General features: G+C 36.1%; 1 long non-coding RNA gene across 3 annotated transcripts in view; it reads right to left on the bottom strand.

Annotated features, from left to right (window-relative positions):
* Positions 1 to 22,270, bottom strand: part of LOC136035832 (uncharacterized) — a 49,864-nt gene that overhangs the window by 5,232 nt on the left and 22,362 nt on the right. The window contains exons 1-2 of one of the 3 annotated variants that reach the window (XR_010619526.1): positions 18,261 to 18,748; positions 12,711 to 12,951 (exon numbers count right to left, since the gene is read on the bottom strand). This is a non-coding gene — a long non-coding RNA (uncharacterized LOC136035832). Of the gene's footprint in view, positions 1 to 12,706; positions 12,952 to 18,260; positions 18,749 to 22,270 lie in introns of those variants that run through there. The other 2 variants (XR_010619527.1, XR_010619525.1) reach the window with 2 other exon arrangements.

Genomic DNA, 22,270 nt, shown 5'->3' with positions numbered 1-22,270 from the left:
CCACAAAAAAGTTCTTCCCCTCATGGAAAACTCCTCCTTGAAAAGTTCTTCCCACGTAAAATTCCCACCTTGTAAAATTCCTTCCGGACAATTCTATCCTCGCTGAAATCCTCCCTTCCGTAGAATGTTATTGCACAAGATGCAGCCTGAAAAGTTATTCTTAGCATACTTTCATTTGAAAGGACTTATAATTATTTTTTCAGTCACTTCGGAAATCCCCTTTCCGTGGAAATTATATCTAGAAAACCAAACATGCTGAAAATTTCTCATGGACAATTCTCCCGGAGCATCTCCAAATGAAAAATTCAATAGGCAAAGAGAAAGTAAGATAAATAAAAAGATATACGTATACCAATTCTTTCAATAGCGGACACCCACTATCCCAGCGGAAACCCACCCCAAGCACAAAGTCTCTAAAGAAGAGCTATATGGCATCGAAAATACCAAGAGGCTTGGCTCATCTCTGTCTGTTAATTCATGGACTATAATTCTCACTCAGTTTTTTTCTAAGGGAAGAAGTGAAGCTTGGCTATGATTTCTTGGGTACGTGTTCTACGAGATCAACATCATTTTAACCTTTTGAATTCAAAAAGTTTCTTTTGAACTAGTTCAACGTCTCCTTTGCCTCCTCTGAAACTGTCATCTTAATACCCTTAGCTTTCCTGAAATCTTGAAGTTATGCCCTGTATATATATATATATATATATATATATATATATATATATATATATATATATATATATATATATATATATATATATATGATGCAGCATCGTTGGCAAAATAATGCACCTACAACCCAGAAATATCACTAATGTCCCTAAAACTGTAAAAGGTCATTGAAATTGGACAACAGAAATTGTAACACATCTTTTCAAGAATCAAAATGATGGGAGGGCAACAAGCACTCGTCCTGCGCTATTTTCTAAATCAGGAAAATGACCGAGCTCCTCAAATACTTTCTCGTATACGTTTATCACATAAAAAAAACAATCGTCTCGATTAGTCTATATTCTGAGTCACCAGAGTCTGTATTCTGGGCTATCATAGCAAAAACAAATGTAAGAAAATATTATCTCAAATGCTTTTTTTTTACTTCCGATACCTGTACGGGTCATAGCAGGTAGTCGCTGAAGTTTACAGAAGCTAACTAGAAACGTAGAAAACGTGTGATCTTGCAATTCTACTTAATGTCAAGAAGTTCAACTTATCCTTAAATCGACAAGCCCAGTGTAGTGCTGGCAACAGGGTTGCCAAAACTTTTTGGGATTAAAGTGTCAAATTCAGCAAAAAAGGGACACTTTTAGTGTCCTCCTTGAAAATTAGCCAATATACTTTAAAAGTTGAGAAAAAAGGCTTTAAATGGTTTTCTCGCAACTCCAGGGCCAGATGTAGGCCTACGTTCTTTTTTTTAAGCAAAAGCAAAGCGGTTCTTCAAATAAGTAAAATCCCATGTAAAACCTCAAATCGCCTAATACGCGAAGAAGAAAAAGTATTCTGTACAATTTCTCGGGTTCTCTCGCTTTCAGTTGTACTATTTATTCTTCTTCCGAAAACTCAGGAAAGCCATGTTTTTATTATGGCGTTTTCCGGCACTAGAGCCGGCTTTGCCGCTTTTTGGACGATAGTTTTCATTTTCGTCGTTTTTGGCAAAAAATTCGAAACCGCAGTCTTATTTCAGGAACCGCAGAAGATGTCCTGTGGTGGCGCAGTGGATTTGACCTTAGCTTGGTAATACGGGACCCAAAGATCGAATCACGCTGCAGGAATGCACTGCAGGGCCGACGTAGAAACCACAGTAGTCAAGAAGCGTCGTTAATTCTTAAATAAAACTGCACAAGATTCTGAATCATTTGTGCTGCGTTTGCGGTGTTACAGGAACGTAAAGAAAAGTTGGAGTACAACTAAGATGAATGACAACATTTGTTGTTTAGTTTTTACGGTTTCAGCCAAAATGTCTACTCTGTACGGCGAGAAAACAAAAACGGCGATAAAACCTATCTTCACTATGAGCCGCCCCAGCCGTCACGGGCGGAAAACGCCATAATGAAGACAGGGCTTTAAAGACTTTCGCCAGCAGACCACAGATACGATGTCGGTCGCTGCCGACATGGCTTAATTGCTCTCGCGCCCTCTTTTCCTCCAGTAGCATATCAGATCTTCTGAAAAATTTTGTCGACGATTTCCCGCAGACTGGTATCGAAAAGCGAGTGAAACGCGCTTGGCTTGGAACGTGCTTCATATCCTTTTCACCTGGCTTTCGCCAACGCGTTGGGTAATGCTGCTCTTGCAAAAATACAAAACCACAGCGTTATTTCATCCAAACATTAATGTATTCATGAGATCAATTAACTAAGAGATCAAACTTGATAGGGAGAGAAATAATGACAAGACAAATATCACTTGTTCTGTATAAAGCTAATCTATTCTTCAAAAACAAAGAAATGTTGAAATGAAAAAGAAAAAGCACAGAAACCCAAAGAAAAAAGCTTTTTGGTGTCAATAATAGCTATGGTTTTTCGAGGAAAATCCGTTTCTCTCTGCCCACTCTCTTTCTTCTGAGAAGAGGTCGACGGTGTCTGTAAAAGACAATGGAAAGGATAATTTAATCACAATCCTTTTCACCAAAAGCAGAATGGTGCACAACAAATGTTTAAGCAAATCGAAAATATTTTGCGCTAGGCCTTTGCCATCTTCGCGGCTCACGATGGACCGAACCGAAAAACCTAGACAGCATGAAGAGACTTTTATAAGGGAAAGAATGTGCTGGATTTCACATACGGTACATTCTATGTTATGAAGGCTTACGAAAAGTGAACACATACAGAATGAATGGGATTCCAATTCAGAAGCGTTATACAGAGGTGCACCCTGGGTTCAGAAAAGGCCAAGTTTTTCAAGAAAGAAAGGAGAAAATTACAAGAAATGTGAGAGTATGAAGGATGCAGAATTCCTGTACAAGAAATCTGCTCAAAGCTTCAGCTTTCGTTTTTGAAAAAAAAAAAAAAAATCAATTTCTAGTGGTTAACCATTTTGGAGAAAAAAAAACTTCGGCTACTGCAATCTGATTTCAGTTATTTGGTTTTCTGATTGGTCAGTCATATTGGTCAGGTTCATATTCATTTTCTATTTGCTCATCCTTGTTGTCAGCCTTGCAGTACCACCTCGAAAAGTTGTTAAGTAATATTGCAGGAATCTGCAACCGATCCACCGACGCAGCGCTGTGAGTAACCATCTGCTTTACATGCATGAGGGAATCCACAGTTTTCACTTCCAACCGATTTTGCAGCTTAGTTTTAATATTTGTTAGTTGAGAAAACTGTCTTTCGGCACCAGCACTTGAGTGAGGTAACGCGCATAAGTTCAACATAAAGTTTGATAGTTCAAAGAATTTGGGAGTGCCGTCGGGATTCTTCACATCTAACAAGAGCTTCGAAAAATAAGATAGTGAGGACACTAGCTCTTCACCACCAGACTTCAGGATCATTTCTTCTTTGAAATATGACAGGCTTAGCCAATGGTTTTCGAGAGTGTCTCTAGCAGACTCTATCTCGCTCCGACTTTTCCCCCGGAGGTTTCTAAATCTTGTTGGTCAAAGGACTAATTGTTTCAACAGTTCCATTCACGGCAACTTTCGGGTTTAAGTACTCAAGATCTTGTAACGTATTATCTTTATGATTGACCCGATTTCTCATCTGCTTCACCAGTTCAAGGTAGAATCCCAAGCACGTCATCCTAAACTGTTCAGCAGCTTTCCCTGATGCTTCTTCTTCATTCAGATAAGCTTCTGTGTTGGGACCACACAACACATCTTTCGCATCTTTGTAGTTTCGGGGATCAAGATGCAAATCAAAAGCATCACTTCTGTTCAGGATTTCTAGTTTCACGAAGCACATCATGTTCGCTTTCAATGTCGATCTGAAGCTTGGTATCAAAGTGTGGATCATTGTGTCCCCAGACTGGAACTGTGTGTTCAAGGTATTTACCTTACCAAGCACAAAATCCAGAAAGTACAGATATGCCTTCGTTGCAGGTTCTTTCATGTAGGCTAGAATCTTGGATACCTTATCTTTTGAAGTCTTGTCTGGAGAGGGTTCCTTGTACTGTTTCACAAAAAAGGTAGCCAGGGGTGACCACACTTCCAAAAATCGTCTGATAGCTGCCTCTAGAGAAAGCCATCGGGCATGGTCAATCTGCAACAATTTGTAATGCGTAGACTAGAGGAATTCCTGTATCTGGTTGAGCTGTGCGATTCTTTTTGGGCTCCCTGCAACATAGTTTATAAGATCTTTCAGGAGGAGCTCCAATCCGTCCGGAAGAAACTTGGATGCATAGCTAGCACATAACGTAAGTGAATGGCTTGTGCATCCAAGCGTAAAAAGATGTGGTAAAGATTCCTGAAACAACGCACCTAGTCCACGATGAACCCTGGTGTTTACAGACGCATTATCATATGCAATCACTATCAGATTGGAGACGGGAACTCCAATGTCTTTGAGATAAGTTTTTATTTACTTTTTCTGTCCCTCACTTGAGGCATCAGTCACTTCTACCAGGCCTAAGAACTCCTCTTTCACTAAAAGAGTTGCATGAAGCTTGTACTTTGCGACCATGACAAGCGCTTTTGCTGAACTCTTGTCTGTTGTCTCGTCCACTATGAGTGAATAATGGGCTCTAGTAAGAAGGTCCGCTAACGTCTGACGCTCCTGCGGAGCCATAAGGTCATGAATCACTCCCTTTACTTTTGTTCTTTTAAGCTTCACCTGACGAAGAATACTTGAGTCTGGAACAGACGCCTTTAGAAATGGTGTTAAGGAATCAGCTTTATTAAAAGGTATATCCTCAGCAGCAAACCATGCCACAAAGCGCAGTTCGCACAAAGAGACGGCCTGCCTTCTCTGATATGTAGACTCAAAAAGGGGGTTAAGCGGCATCTGACTTCCGTCAATCTTTACGTTCTCTCTGTGAGATTCCCTCTGGCTGTGTACAATCATATTGTATTTTGACCCATTCAGAGTTTTACAGCAGAATTTGCACCATGCTGTCTTGCCGTCATGTGGTGATCTTACCACAAAATGTTTCAGCTTTTCATATTGTTCCCACGAGCATACGAAGCTTCGTCTTTTTGCTGCCACTCTTTTGGTACTATGCACAGCCAGAGGTATAGATTTGCTTCGATTTTCACCGACAATATCGAACATGTTGGTTTTGGGTGATCCTTCCTTTCTTTGGTCCCTGATATCTCCGCTTGGTTTTTTGTTTTTCACCAGGGACTTTTCCCAAGCTTCCACTGGTACTGCATCATGAATCGACATTAACTGCTTCAGAGGTTTGAGGTATTGAGGCTGAGGTCCGGAGTCTTGTTGAGGTTTTCAAAAAGGAGTCACCAATGCTCCGTTGCTTTTTCTTTGAGTCTTCACTCATGTCATCTGAAAAAGATTTTCTTGTACACTGACCATATATAAGTTAAACTAGACCAACGTTGCCTAAGCAACGTGAAGTGTTGCAGCAACTTTTGTCCAGCTTCACCGAATGAAGTGTTGCGAGAACAACGCTTTGGTTTGGTTTCTTTGCTATCGGTTAAACGCTGAAGTTGTCAGCCTATCGAAGCTTTTAAAACGCTATGTTCAAAGAAGAACGCGATCAGTAATCACATGATCAAACGCTATTCCTCAGCGTTGAAAAAACAACAATAACAAAAGAATATCGAAAAAGGGACTAAATTGACTTTGCATCCAGTTGAACTTTATCTTTTTCAATCGTAGACATCGTGACGGATGAAAGCTAAGAACAATACCTTGTATAATCCAGTTGGTATTATAAAGCTATCTGTAACTTTTCAGGATCAAAATACCATAAATGACACTATTATTTATGAAGAAACTACTATGACATATTTTTTATCAGCTCATCACGAGCAATCGATAATACCGAAAGAAGGGACTGAATTGACTTTGCAACCAGTTGTTGGTTATCCTTATCAATCGTAGACATCGTGACGGATGAAAACTTGAAACAATATCATATATGATCTAGTTGGTATTATAAAGCTATCCATAACTTTTCAGGATCAAAATACCATAAATGACACTCTATTAATTATTACGAAACCACCTCGTTGTTTTACGTTATCGTTTGTACCCATTGCGTAAACACTTAATTCTAGGTTACAGTGAGTATGGGAAGGCAACACCAACTAACAAAAGTTACAAACCCCTCTTCACTGAAGATGATTGTAGCCTAACAGACGATTATTACTTACAAGTCCCCTACATGTCTTACCACTGGAACCAATTCGGTCTTACCATCAAATACACTGGAAACAAATAATAGGTACACCAAATAGCAAAATTTGCAAACCCCTTATTGCCGAAGATGATTGTGAGCTAACAGCCGACCTTTCCTTACAAGTACCCTACATGTCTCACAATTGGTATCGGCCTATTTTTGGTTTCAGTGTGTACCTTACTACTGAAGTTGTCAACCCCTTGAAATTATCAAACTGGTATATCTCATGAAGGAATTTTTGTACCAAAAAATGGATGACATATACTTTGGTCAGCTCATCACGAGCTATAATACCGAAAGAAGGGACAAAATTGACTTTGCAGCCAGTTGAACTATATCCTTTTCAATCGTAGACATCGTGACGGATCAAGACTTGGAACAATATCCTATATAATCTAGTTCGTATTATAAAGCTATCAATAACATTTCAGGCTCAAAATACCATAGATGAAACTCTATTAATTATTACGAAACTGCCTCATTGTTTCACGTTATCGTTTGTACCCGTCGCGTAAACACTTAATTCTATGTTACGGTGAGTATGGGTGCACCAACTAGCAAAAGTTATAAACCCCTCATCGTTTTCATTGTTTTACGTTGTCGTGTGTACCGGTTGCGTAAACACATAATTACTGGTTACAGTGAGTGCTAGACCATCGGTACGAATTACCGTCATGTTTATAGAGATCGAATACAATGTGCACCAATTTGCACAAATTTCCCGCCCACAATGAACCGATTCTTACTTACAAGTCCCTCTCCCGTGATAGACATCAAGTCCACCGGAAAGAAATGAATGAGTATACCAACTAGCAAAAGTTGCAAACCCTTCATCGCTAAAGATGAGTGTAGCCCAACAGCCGATTATTACTTACAATTCCCCTACATGTCTTACCACTGGAACGAAATTGGTCTTACCACAGACACTAGATTAAACCTGGGATCAGTAGCAGACATGTGATGGTAGCTTTACAAAAAATTTTGAAAGTATTATCAGAGACTGACGAATAATGCTACATTTAGGGTTTAACAAACAGCATGGCCACTAGTGAATATTGAGGTGTGGGGCCAAGGGGGGCTCACGTCCTCCTAATCCCTTCTAGATTTTCTGAAATAGCCTTAAAGGGCATTGTTATTGAAAACTTATTTCTTTAGTATTTTCTCCGGAATTCTCTGAGTAATTTTCCTGGAAAGTTTCGTCGGAAAATCTTAACCCCCCGATTTTCTAGCTTAGAAAAACCCATTTCCCCATTGAAGGTAAAATTTTCTCTTGTAATAACATCACTTGTTTGAAAAATTCTTACACTAACAGCAGCTTGGCGCAGCGGAAGCGTGCTGGGCCCATAATCCAGAGGTCGGTGGATCGAAACCGCTAGCTGCTAATTTTTTAAAATTTGTAAAATTAGGTAACTTTGTCAGTTTGAATTTATTGATACAGAAAGGGAGAAAATAAACATGGAAACATGTGATCAGAATTACATACTGGAATGTTCACAAGAATTTATACTGAAGCGGGGGTAAGGCTTGATGGAAGCAAGTTAAAAGAACCATTTAAATTGATTTCCTAATTGAAGCCGTTGGTGAAATTTTCTATTGTAATAACTTGTTTGATAACAAGCATAACAGCAGCTTGGCGCAGCGGAAGCGCGCTGGGCCCATAAACCGGAGGCGGGTGGGTAAAAACTACTAGCTGCTAAATTTTTAATTAAGCTGCTAAGCTATTAAAATTATCAAAATTAGATAATTTTGTCAGTTTGAATTTATTGATACAGAAAGCGAGAAAATAAACATGGAAAATTATTATTAAATTACATCCACCATGGATTGTAAAAAGACGTACAGAAATAATATGAAAAAAACTTCGTTTTCTTAAAGAGTTAAAGAGGCTGCGTCCCAAAGTCGAACCTTAAAACGTACAGGAATTAGGAGAGGCAGTTGAGGGGCTGCCGCCCCCCAAATCCCCCGCTTTTAAAGACCTTTTTGTACAGGTTTTTTGTTGTGGGGGGCTGCAGCCCCCATAACCCCCCGCTCTTGGCTTCGGAAAGGCCCTCTTTTAATTAACAAAAAATGGAAATGAATGAATAATGGAATAACTTCGAAAAATGTTAAACACAAGAGGACAGGAGAACCATTGCGCCGAAACTAGTAATTAGTAACAATGAAGTCCCCCCACATAAAATCTAAATAAGAACTCATTTTCACAAAGTAATACTGTCCGAGGGATTCTGTTTTCTATATCATGCCTTGGTATAATCACATCCAGTGCTGTCACTTACTTGAAGTTCTTTTACTTGAAGTACTACTTAAGTAAAATTTTCCATTACTTGTACTTGTACTTAAAAAAAACTCTAGGGTGTACTTATTACTTGATACTTAAGTAAGATTACGAAATACTTATTACATAATATACTGTTAATGTACTTGTTTTTCAAATACTTCACCTTCGACACAAAAATTTTGTGTGTGTGTGCTTTGGCAATGTACAATAAAACATCACCTTTAGATTTAGAGTAAACTCAGATATAGCACCATACCCTATTTTTGGATGTGAAATAAGGTATTTGTTTTTGACGAAAAAATTATAGTATGATTAACACTTGGTTTAATTTTATTTCAAAGTTATATAATAAAAAATTGAAGCTATTTCACAGTTCACTGGTCGACAGTGAGCTAAAATCCTTTGTTTTTGTGCTAAATGTTGCTTACTGTAGTCCATTTGGGCTTATATTTCTGACATTAGTGTTTAAGTTTTGTCATCTTGTCAACTGGACCAGATTTTTACCATTTCATCATCTTCAGGACCATATTATTGGTAAGACTACTGAAGCTATGAATCTTTGCCCATCTAAATGTTTTCTGCAAAAAAACAAGTCTAGGGAATTCTAGCTGGATCCAATGCAGTGGTATTTTGTCAAATTCATTCCAGCAAATTCAGGTATTCAGGCGAATCTGACTTAAGTTTTGTCACTACATTCATAAGTTATAGCACCTACTAAATTCAAGGAAAACTCAGCTTTCTTAAAACTTGTAACCCTCTCCCCATCGCCCTATTTGAGATAGGGTTTGTGGTACCAGAACTTGATATGAGCCCTGATCTTAGGCATCTTTGATCTAATTTTCACTCGAATCCGTTACTCCACTTGCAAGTTATACCTAATTAAACAGAAAACTTAAATTTTTTCAGGAATTAAAACCAACTTCCCCTTATTATATTTGAGCTAGGGTCTTTATCTCTAAACTTGATATGTTTCATAGTCTTAGGCCTTTTTGGTTCACTTTTCATTCAGATCCATCACTCCATTCGCAAGTTACTCTGAATTAAATAAGAAAAACTATTTTTGGGAGGTAAAGCCCTCTCCCTCCTGTTTTATTTGAGCTAGGGTCTTAATATTTCAACTTGATGTGTCTCGTGATCCTTGGCACCAAATCTGGCCATCCAAATTTTCATCCAAATCCGACCAGCGGTTCTCCCCCTATACTTGATTACACAGACGGGCGGACAGACAGACAGACGGACGGACAGATTTTGCAACGTCTTAGGTAGCCATGTTGGCTCATTAGATCCAAAAAAGGAAGAGAATAGCATATCATCATCCAGGCATCATCACCTATTTGGATAGTGGAAAATATCCAACAAGATAGGTTTTTGAGATCTGTCTGTCTGTCTGCCCGTCTATGTAATCGAGTATAGCAGGAGAATCGCCTGTCAGATTTGTATTAAAATTGAACTATTTGGATTAAAATTGAGTTTAATTAGGGCGAGGGGGCTTTAAGTGTTAAAAAAATTTGAGTTTTCCATTTAATTCAGTGTAACTTGCAAATGGAGAGATGAATTTCGATGAAAATTGAATAAAGATGCCTAAGGGTATGATATACATTGAGTTCTGGGATGGAGACCCAAGCTTAATTAGGGGGGGGGGCTTTAAGTGCTAAAAAAGTTGAGTTTTTTGTTTAACTCAGTTTAACTTGCAAATGAAATAATGGATCTCAATGAAAGTTAAGCCAAAGATGCCAAAACCATAAGACACATAATGTTTGGAGATGAAGACTCTAGCTTAATTAGGGGAAGGAGGCTTTAAGTGCTAGAAAAAGTTAGGTTTTTCATTTAATTCAGTATAACTTGCGAGGGGAGTGATGGATCTCAATGAAAATTGAACCAAAGATGCCTAAGACCATGACAGGCATTAATTGTTGAGATGAAAACCCTAGCTCAAATAGCACGAGGGGAAGTGGGTTTTAAGTGCTGAAAAAAGTCAAACTTTTTGTTTAATTTAGTATAACATGCAAATGGAGCAACAGATCCAAATGAAAGCTAGACCAAAGATGACTAGGATCAGGGCTCAAATCGAGCTCTGATATCACAAACCCTATATGAAATAGGGCGAGGGGGCGAGGATTTCTAGTTTTAAGAAAGCCGAGTTTTCCTTCAATTTAGTAGGGCCTATAACTGCTTCTACCCATGGCTTGCCCAAAGCCAGGAAATAACACTTTTTCCAAAATAAGTCATACTGAAGCCAACCTTCAACCGAATATTCTATCCCCAGAGAAAAATTACTTTGTATGGCACTTGGTATTTGCCAAGTGACATATAGTGATAGCGAATTCTGTCGGTCTGTCGGTCCCGGTTTTTCTAGTTTAGGCACTCTCAGGTAAGCTAGGACGATGAAATTTGGCAGGCGTATAAAGGATCAAACCAGATTAAACTAGAAATGATTGTTTCCCCGATTCGACCATCTGTGGGGGATTGAGGGGACGGTTAATTCGGAAAAATTAGAAAAAAATGAGCTATTTTTACCTTACAAACGGGTGATCGGATCTTAATTAAATTTGATATTTAGAAGGATATCATGTCTCTGAGCTCTCATCTTAAATTCCAACCGGATTAGGTGACATTGGAGGAGTTGGAGGGGGAAACCTAAAATCTTGGAAAATCTCATTGTGGGGGGATCGGGATGAAACTTAATGGGAAAACTATGCACAAGTTCTAGATAAGTGATTGACATAACTAGAACGGATTCGCTCTCTTTTGGGGAGTTGGGGGAGGGTTAGTTCTGAAAAATTAGAAAAAATGAGATATTTTTAACTTACGAAGGAGTGATCAGATCTTGAATTTCATCGGATGAAATTTCATATTTAGAAGGACCTCGTAACTCAGATCTCATGTTTTAAATCCTGACGGGATCCAGTGTAATTGAGGGGATTTGGAGGGGGGCGGAAGTCTCGGCAAACGCTAAAAGTGGAGAGATCAGGTCTGATGAGAAGGATAAGCACAAGTCCTAGATACGTGATTGACATAATCGAAATGGATTTGCTCTCCTTGGGGGAGTTGGAAGGGGTGTTAATTTGGAAAAATTACAAAAATTGAGGTATTTTTAACTTAAGAGCGGGTGACCGTTCGTGAGGTATTTTTGAACTTGATATTTAGAAAGAACTCATGTCTCAGAGCTCTTATTTTAAACCAGACCAGTTCTGGTGAAGTTGGGGGAGAGTTGGAGGGGGAAATCGGAAATCTTGGAAAACACTTAGAGCGGAGAGATCGGGATGGAATTTGGTGGGTAGAATAAGCAAATGTCGTAGATATATAATTGACGAAACCGGACTGGATCCACTCTCTTTGGGGAGTTAGGAGGGTCCACTGCTTTGGTGAGTTCGGTGCTTCTGGACGTGCTAGGATGATGAAAATTGGTGTTTTAGAAAATTAGTAAAAAGGAGGTATTTTTAACTTGCGAGTGGGTGATCGGATCTTAATGAATTTTGATATTTAAAAGTACTTTGTGTCTCAGAGCTCTTATTTTAAATCCCGACCGGCATTAAGCCTCTGATTTTTCTTTTAAATTAATCTATTGATTCTTATAATTTTGTTAGAGCTCATGCCCTATGAGCTCTTGGCTCTTATATATTTATATATATATATATATATATATATATATATATATATATATATATATATATATAGAATATAAGTACTTAGAATAAATACTTGAAGTACTACTTAAGTACAATTTTGGCAAGTACTTGATAGTTGATACTTAAGTAAGAATTTGGAAAGTACTTATTATTTGATATTTAAGTTTAAAAACAATGAGTACTTAATAGTTGATACTTAAGTAAAAATTTGCAGTACTTGTTGCAGCACTGATCCCATTTCAGAATTAAAATGAATATCTCTGTTTTTATTGGCATTCCATTTGTCTAACTATAAAGATAAGTTGAAACAAATGTTACTGCAACATTTCATGATAATATTGTATCCTTTTCAACGAAGTTTGGCGGTTCATATTGCGAGTTTTAGTGGGCCTCATACTTGCTGTGGCTAGTATTTTGTAACAGGTCCTTTCAAAGTGTAAATAAATTAACTTGTCAAGATGAAAGAATAATCAAGATATCAATGATGATTAAATAAAACAATAAGACTTACTGACCAATTGATTATAAATCCTTTCCAATAGACTGTTGAATACGCTCACAGTTAAGGTTGACACCAATATAAGAGGAGACGAAATTCTGCCAAGAATGACATGGATGGGACAAGCATTTTTCAACCTGTCAATCATCGCCAATAATATGTTACTTCTGTGGTGATGATACAATTTCTCAACGGGAGGCGTAGGAGTTCATTTTTTAAAGGCTATTTATTCTTTTAGTTGTATTGTCCAAACAATCCTGAAAATGACTGCCAAAATGTATCAGCGTTGTTTTTGTGGCAGCATAAGTAAAATAAGTAAAATTGATTTAAATAAAAGGAAAAACTACTGAAGAAACTTTTTCCGATAAAAATACCAACATCAATTAAGTTTTACAATTCTAAAGCATATTTTCGTTTATTTTGCGCTCTTTACTTATTTTTGCAAGAAATTGCGGATGCATTTTGTATCTTAATAGACAAACTAGATAATAAATAGTAGTACAATAATAAAATAAACAAGATAATCCAAAATTAAATAATAAAAGAAGCTAATAAAATAGATAATAGATAGTGTCTTAATAGATAAAGCAAAGAGCAAATAAAAAAAAGACCATCTTAAGTCTGCAGTAGAAGAGTAAATTCAAAAAAAATTGAGGGGAATCAAAAATCTTTGCATATACAATTAAATAATAAATTTTCCTTTGCTTTCCAGCTGAAAGTAATACCAGAAGATAATTCGGTGCTATAAATTCCCGGCCACTCGCCACCACCAGCCATTATGGGAGAGGGCCGGTGTGCCAAAGCGATTGTAGTGGCAGGCCTCCGAAATGTTTTCGGCTGAATGCCAGTGGTTATTGGCGTGACTCCGCGTACTACATAATATGATGTTTGAAAAAATGAAAATAATCCATAATTGTGTTCGGGTACTACTAAGTCTTGGAAAAATAATGAAATTAGAAAAAATATGTTGAATTGTATTAGTGAAAATACAGTTGAAGGGGAATGTAAACTAAATAGGACTCTAATTAGTTCAATTAAAAACATACGAAACACAGACATTCTTAAAATAATAAAGACGATCAGAAAATTTCAACATCTCAACGTCTTTCAGGAAATATCAGCAAACACAAGAAGTGTTGCTTAGTTTAGCTTTAAACTTCAAGTTAACCTGAAAAGTAGAACTTAATACCTTTCCCAGAAAATCGTATCTAGTTTCTTTGAGAACCTGGATAAACTTACACTCTTTTGATTTAATTAAACTGTAAGAGCAGAAGTAGCAACAACAGTAGTGCTCGAAGTTTCAACTTAATTAGTGTTCTTATAATTTCAACCTCAAAATTTCAACCTAAGTTATTTCTTGGGATATTGCTGAGTTGTCTTGTTAGCAAACATCATACACACATTTGCTTTGGTTTGGTTTTAGTCAAATTGCATAGCTGTGTGGGGTCGACATACCTAATATCCGTAGAGACATAGTTGCTGGACAGTTCAACTATGCTTTACAAAAGGGCTAGCCCAAAATTTTGACTGGATGTATTGGAAAATTAATTGACTTGGAAAGAGGACTACTTGCCCTCCAAGCAGTTTTGACTCTTAAAAATGCCACTAGAATCATTTAATTGCCGTTTGGATTAGTTCCTTTAAAAGATTTAATGATATTGCAATCTATGATGGCACTACGCCGCATATGATATTGCTTATATGCCCTTTAGAAAGCCTGCATGCGCATAGTTTTTTTGTTTAATTCAAACTCCCCCTAAACCTTCCCTAAAGTTTTCTTTAATACCTTTAGCGTCATTAGTTACGCAACCGTATTAGTAGTACCAATAGTACACACAGAGCAACATCTGGCTTGTTCAAAATCCACCACAACTAATCCTAAAAGGTCCAAATTAATGACGTAAGCCGTTCTTGAGATATTGCTGTGAGATATTGCTCGCGTAGTAGCAATAATTTTAGTAGCAGTAACAGCATTCGCAGCAGCCAAAACATATAACCTTTTGTTTTCTTCAACATCCCCCTCAACATACGCTGAAAATTTCGACTTAATACCATAAACCATTCCTGAAAAATTGATCATGCGTCCCCATGACAACCTGTATACGCATAGTGTGGTTCGATTTAGTTTAATACTGTTTCAATATTCCCCAAATTTCCGACATAATACCCTTAGCTTTAGCAGCAGTAGTAGAAGTGCCAGTAGTACGAGTAGTTACAGTAGTAGCAGTAGAATTAATAGTAGCAGCCTTAGTTTTAGTAGCAATAGTGTTAGTAGCAGTAGTAATAGCAGTAACAGCAGAAGTAGTAGTATTAGTATGAGTAGAAGTAGTAGCAATAGGATGCAAATATTGTCTTTAGGTTAGTTCAACATCCCTCAAAGCAAGCCCTGAAAGGTTTTTTCCCTGAAAATTCCACCTTCATACCCTTAGACACAGTGGTAATAGTAGTCAAAGTAGTAGTACTAATACTAGTAGTACCACTAGCAGTATTAACAGCATTAGTACTAGCAGCAGTTGTATTAACACAATGCCTTTTGGTCAGTTCAACATATCCTCATAAAGTCCTGGAAGTTTCAATTTTATATAATTAGCCGTTGCCATGACGTTGCTGATATGCCCATTTGATACCCTGTATATTCATATATTTCCTAAAAATTTCATTTTAATATTCTTAGCCTTGCAAGTATTTGCAACTGAAGTAGTTGTTGGAGCAGTTCAGTAGCATTAGTAATAGTAGTAATAGTAACAGTTAAAGTAGCAGTAGTAGTAGCATGCACATATTACCTTTTGGTCAATTGATCTTCCCTTTAAGCATTCTCGGAAAATTCAAACTTTTTACCCAAATCCATTTTGAGATTCAACCTTTTAACAATTTGTATGTGCATGGGCCGTACTAAAACTCGTCTATCTAACATGGTTTTTTGTGTTACTACTTCTTTTTTCAGACATAAGATTTTGTCTCAGTGTTGACAAATATGATTTTCTTTCTTTTAAAAGAATTCTAGGACTCCCCTTCGTTGTATTGGCTTTACTATCCCTCTCGTAGATTCTCTCCGATGGCTTGGTATTTCTATTAGCCTATGTCTGCATTCGTATCTTGTATTTGTATTTCTCCGCACCGTCACCTTATCAGGCTATTTTTTCCAGCCATAAGTTATTTTTCCTTTTGTTGTTTGTTTATTTTTTCTTTTCCCTCTTTTGCTATACCCAGTTTTTTTATTATAAAGAGTGAGTTAAAAATTAAATATTCATAAGAATACAGACAGCTTGCGTCCACATTTCTCTACATTACTGCATTGTTAGATTCTGTTAATTGTGAGTTTTTTCTTCTTCTCTTTTCCCCTCCTTTTATGTTTTTTCTCTTTTGTTTGAGTGTCTTTATTTTTTATGTGTTGCTCTCTATCTAGTTTCCTTGTGATTTCTATTTGATTTGCATTGTATTTTTATATATTTTTCTTTGTGTTACTCTACGTATTATACCTTTGTAAAGTGTGGGTAAAAAAATAATAATAATAATAATAAGAGTGTGTTTTTATTTACTTCAAATATCTTTTCACTTTCATACTCTTAGCCTTAATAGTACTAGTATCATAGTCGCACGTTTCAGTGAGAACTACCTTAAGCTATTTTTTCAGTTGATAAGTAAAGTTTCTGTTTTATTTTAATAGTCTTATAAAAAAAATACCCATTTTTTGGTAGATTTTCTTTTCAGTTGTAAATGGAAAGGAAGTGTGGTCTAAAAAAATTACTGTGAAAGCTTCTTTTTTGCTTCAAATTAATTCGAACAGAAATTATCAGGTATAAACAAGAGAAACCCACAACAGACGTAAATTAAAATCATTAGCCACTTCAAGCATAAAGATAACATATATTAGGCTTCGATAAATGAATATTAGAACGAATAGAAATTAAAATGAATAATCAAGTAAAATTTTAAAAAAAGACGAATATTAAAAAACAAAATAAGAACCCCCCCCCCTCAAAGGGCGTATCCAGAATATTTTTCGAGAAGTTTGTTACAAAAAAAAATTAAAGAATGTGTAGAGAAATTGTTTGTATACATTTTTGCTACGTTTTTATGAGTCAGTCAAAAACATCCGGGGGATTCAAATTCTGTGCCCCCACCCTTGGATAAGTCTTCAGCTCTCCCCCTAAGCCATTTGAGACAAGAGCATCAACAGCGCATTATCAAAAACAAAACATCTCTTTTTTTTAAACGCTTCCTTTTTGGAAATTTTTCCTAATCAATAAGAAATAGAATTTTTTTGTGAAGGTTTAAGCAGTTTTTTATTTTTAGTGCTATTAGAATAAAAAAAAAGTTCAAAATCAAGTTTACTTTCATTTAAAGGGCAGCTCCCACTATACCCTTTAGAAAGTTCACCTTTATAAAGTCACCTCATTTTTCACCGCTGCCACCTTATAATACCCCAGTCCCGCTTCCAATTAGAATAGCCTTTAGAAAGTTCAACGAGGTGGGAGCCCTGCTGTTACTTTCCTAATTTCTGTGGCTTCTAAGTTTGATATATTTTACAATCTCTTCAAATTAAGTCTCATGTTTTAATTGATAGCAATCTGTGATTGCTCTAGTTAAATTTTACGTCAGCCCTTGTTTATTTATGCTTAATTTTGCTATTTATAATACTTTGAAGCATCTGTTTTTGAAAACTTCGCAATTAATTTATTTTAAACACTGATTGAGTTCTTAATAGAATAGAAAGTACAATCTAAAATTTAGTGTAAAAGCAGAAGACATCAAGAGCCACTGACTTCTTCAGACATAAGAATACTTTATTTGCCTCAATTTTTAATGTCGCTTCTTATTTTCATTTGAAAAAAGTGTTTTGTCTTTTAAAAGTATACTGAAAAAAAGAAATTGTGAAATATAAAAGGAATCCTGTCAAGAAAAATGCATTCAATATTTTTTCATTGGAGTTTGCCATTTTATAACAGAGCCGAATATAAGCTGTCCGTAAGATACCTGTACTGACGAGCTTCTGATTCTAAACAACATAAGCTCGGAAGCACAGGGTAGGTTACGGTACGAGCATTTCACTTCGAAGATATTACCTGAAAATAAAAGAACTACAATATAAAATACTACAATACACTACAATACAATACTACAATACGATACTACAATACACATACTATCTACAATACAATAACTGCAATACAATACTACAATACAATACTACAATACACATACTATCTACAATACAATAACTACAATACAATACTACAATACAGAACTACAATACAATACTACAATATAAAAAATAAAATGATTAGCAAAAATATATAAAATATATATAAAAAATTATATAAACAATATATAAAAAAATGTTGTCCTCGGTATGAACTTGGGATGATTTCATCCAGGAAGAGTTAATAGAGAAGCTTCAATTTTATTATGATCTTTGTGAAAAGTGACGGAATTTTCGAAAGTTTGAATTGTTTTAAAAGTTATAATATTATGGCTTTCAGATTCGACTAGGCAAGGATTTATATTTTTTAACCTGCACTAGCCCCCCCCCAAAAAAATCAAATGATTAGCAAATATCTTTAACCTTTTAGTAAGTTCTCAGCTGATCTATCTTGATTTTTCTTGAGCTCCATCCCTTAAAATTTTTGAAAATTGTTGCCAAAGCATTCAATTTCGAAGTTTCCAACTACGACCTAGAACTAAATAATCGTACAAATTATTTAATTATAATCGTACAATTATTTAATCACAAAAATAGCCAACAATATTTTACTATTATGCCGTCTAGCTGCATCTTCCAGACTTTCAGCATTTTATCCACAGCCACATCTTTTCATCCACATCAAAAGTTCACATATTTTTGATTTATTATATTAATCCATTCACTTCTTTCCCTACACTTCTCTCTTTTTTTTCATACCATATATAAATCTAATTTTCTTATGCAAGCCCCTCTCTGTCTCTACCAGATTAAAAATTGTTTTTCAATATATCCCTAGTTACACTCTTAGCTCTCCTCTGTAAGACACCATCTGGTAATTCAAAACTATTTTCCGAACATTATTCCATACATTTTCAATACTATCAAACAGTTCGTGGTAACGAACTGTAGTAAGGAGCGACCCGGCTCAATAGTAAACGAAACTCCAAAAATGGAATTTTGTTGCTAAAAAATACATCAAAGAATCGGATTTTCATGCTGATTTTAAATATATAAGTTTAATCAAATTTAGTCTCTGTCATCAAAAGTTACGAGCCTGAGAAAATTTGCCTCATTTTGGAAATAGGGGGAAACACCCCCTAAAAGTCATAGAATATTAACGAAAATCACACCATTGCATTCAGCGTATCAGAAAACCCTATAGAAAAATTTCAAGCTCCTATCTACAAAAATGTGGAATTTCGTACTTCTTGCCAGAAGACATCACGGGTGCGTGTTTTTTTTTTTTTTTTTTTTTTTTTTTCAGGGGTCATCGCATCGACCAAGTGGTCCTAGAATGTCGTAAGAGGACTCATTCTAACGGAAATGAAAAAGTTCTAGTGCCCTTTTTAAGTGACCAAAAAATTGGAGGGCACCTAGGCCCCCTCCCACGCTCATTTTTTCCTAAAGTTAACGGATCAAAATTTTGAGATAGCCATTTTGTTCCGCATAGTCGAAAACCATAAAAACTATGTCCTTGGGAATGACTTACTCCCCCACAGTCCCTGGGGGAGGGGCTGCAAGTTACAAACTTTGACCAGTGTTTACATACAGTAATGGTTATTGGGAAGCGTACAGACGTTTTCAGTGGGATTCTTTTGGTTTGGGGCGGGTTTGAGGGGAGGGGGCTATGTGGGAGGATCTTTCCTTGGAGGAATATGTCATGGGGGAAGAGAAATTCAATGAAAAGGGCGTGAGATTTTCTAGCATTACTATAAAAAAAAATAATGAAAAAATAAACATGAAAAAGTTTTTTCAATTGAAAGTAAGGAGTAGCATTAAAACTTGAAACGAACAGAGATTATTACGCATATAAGGAATCTAAAAATACTTTAGCATAAAGAACGAGGTATTTAGGAGAAGATAAATACCTCGCTCTTTATGCTAAAGTATTTTTAGTAATTTAAACTATTTATTCTACGACCTTTCTGATCCAGGGATTATTCTTAAAGAATTGGGACAAAACTTAAGATTTAGTGTAAAGAGCGAGGTATCAACGAGGGGACAAACCCCCTCATATACGTAATAAAAATATAAGAATATAAAAGTTTGTTACTTAAGTTAATTCTTAAGCTACGTATATTTTTTACTAATAAAAACGTTCTTTAAAAATTAAAAGTTCTAGTTGCCTTTTTAAGTAGCCGAAAAATTGGAGGGCAACAGGGCTCCTTCCCCACCCCTTATTTCTCAAAATCGTCTTATCAAAACTAAGAGAAAGCCATTTAGCCAAAAAAGAATTAATATGCAAATTTCATTTTAATAATTTATGCGCGGAGAGCCAAAATCAAACATGCATTAATTCAAAAACGTTAAGAAATTAAATAAAAAAAACAACTAGTTTTTTTAATTGAAAGTAAGGAGCGACATTAAAACTTAAAACGAACAGAAATTACTCCGTATATGAAATGGGTTGCCCCCTCCGCAATCTCTCACTCTTTACGCTAAAGTTTGACTCTTTGCCACTGTTCTACTTTTTAAAAAAATTAAAAACTTTGGCGTAAAGAGCGAGGGATTGCGGAGGGGACAACCCATTTCATATATGGGGTAATTTGTGTTCGTTTTAAGTTTTAATGTCGCTCCTTACTTTCAGTTAAAAAAACTGTTTTTTTTTATTTATCCAATTTAAGCAGCATAAGCACATCGAATTTTCAATCACATTCATTTGTTCTTTTCTAGAATTCTGGTTATAATGGTGATTTTTTATATGAGAAATAAAACCACATAGCTCAAAATAAAAACTGTTTTCCATAGCCCTACATGGTCTCTGATCAAACAGTTCGTGGTAACGAACTGTAGTAAGGAGCGACCCGGGTCAATAGTAACCAAAACTCTAAAAAATGGAATTTTGATATCAATAGCTGCATCAAAAGAATCGCATTTTAATGCTGAATTTAAATATATAAGTTTAACCATGTTTAGTCTTACCCATCAAAAGTTAAGAGCCTGAGAAAATTTGCCTTATTTTAGAAAATAGGGAGAAACAACCCCTAAAAGTCATAGAATCTTAACAAAAATCACACCATCAGATTCAGCGTATTAGAAAACCCTATTGTAGAAGTTTCAAGCTCCTATCTACAAAAATGTAGAATTTTGTATTTTTTGCCAGAAGGCAGATCATGGATGCGTGTTTATTTGGTTTTTTTTTTCCCAGGGGTGATCGTGTCGACCCAGTAGTCCTAGAATCTTACGAGAGGACTCATTCTAAAGGAAATGAAAAGTTCTAGTGCGCTTTTTAAGTGACCAAAAAAATTGGAGGGCACCTAGGCCCCCTCCCACCCTAATTATTTTTGCAAAGTCACCAAATCAAAATTCCGAAATAGCCATTTTATTCAGCGTAGTCAAAAACCTTATAACTATGTCTTTGGGGACAACTTACTCCCCACAGTCCCCGTGGGAGGGGCCACAAGTTGCAAACTTTGACCAGTGCTTACATATAGTAATGGTCATTTGGAAGTGTACAGACGTTTTCAGGAGGATTTTTAGGTTGCGGGGAGGGGGGTTGAAAAGAGGAGGATATGTTAGGGGAACTTCCCTTGGAGGAATTTGTCATCGAGGAAAAAAATTTCATGTATGGAGCGCAGGATTTTCTAGCACTATTAAAAAAAAAACAATGAAAAAATAAATATGAAAAAGTTTTTTCAACTGAAAGCAAGGAGAAGCATTAAATCTTAAAACGAACAGAAATTATTACGCATATGATGGGATCACCTCCTCCTAATATCTCGCTCTTTATGCTAAATCATTTTTAGTAATTCCAACTATTTGTTCTACGGCTTTTGTGATTCAGGGGTCATTCTTAAGAAATTGGGAAAAATTTAAGCTTTAGTGTAAAAAGCGAGGTAGCCTACTGAAGAGGGGGTGAACCCCTTCTTATACGTAATAATAACATGAGAATACAGAAGTTCGTTACGTAAGCTAATTTGTAAGTTATGTATATCTTATAAAAACATTCGTAAAACATTAAAAGTTCTAGTTGCCTTTTTAAGTAACCAAAAAATCGGAGGGCAACTAGGCCTCCTCCCCCGCTCTTTTTTTCTCAAAATCATTCGATCAAAACTATGAGAAAGCCATTTAGCCAAAAAAAGTAAATATGCAAATTTCGTTTTAATTATTCATCTGCGGAGAGCCAAAATCAAAACATGCATTAATTCAAAAACGTTCAGAAATTAAATAAAAAAAAAACAAAATAAAAACAAGTTTTTTTAACGGAAAGTAAGGAGCGACATTAAAACTTAAAACGAACAAAAATTACTTCGTATATGAAAGGGGCTGCTTCCTCATCAACGCCCCGCTTTTTACTCTAAAGTTTTTTACTGTTTAAAAAAAGTAGAGTTAAGAGAAAGAGTCAAACTTTAGCGTAAAGAGCGGGGCGTTGATGAGGAAGCAGCCCTTTC

The sequence above is a fragment of the Artemia franciscana genome, chromosome 14, assembly GCF_032884065.1.
Source record: "Artemia franciscana chromosome 14, ASM3288406v1, whole genome shotgun sequence".
In the NCBI taxonomy this organism is placed as follows: domain Eukaryota; kingdom Metazoa; phylum Arthropoda; class Branchiopoda; order Anostraca; family Artemiidae; genus Artemia; species Artemia franciscana.
The sequence above is the reverse complement of the archived record's forward strand: the minus strand, read 5'-3'. Positions and strand labels throughout refer to the sequence as shown.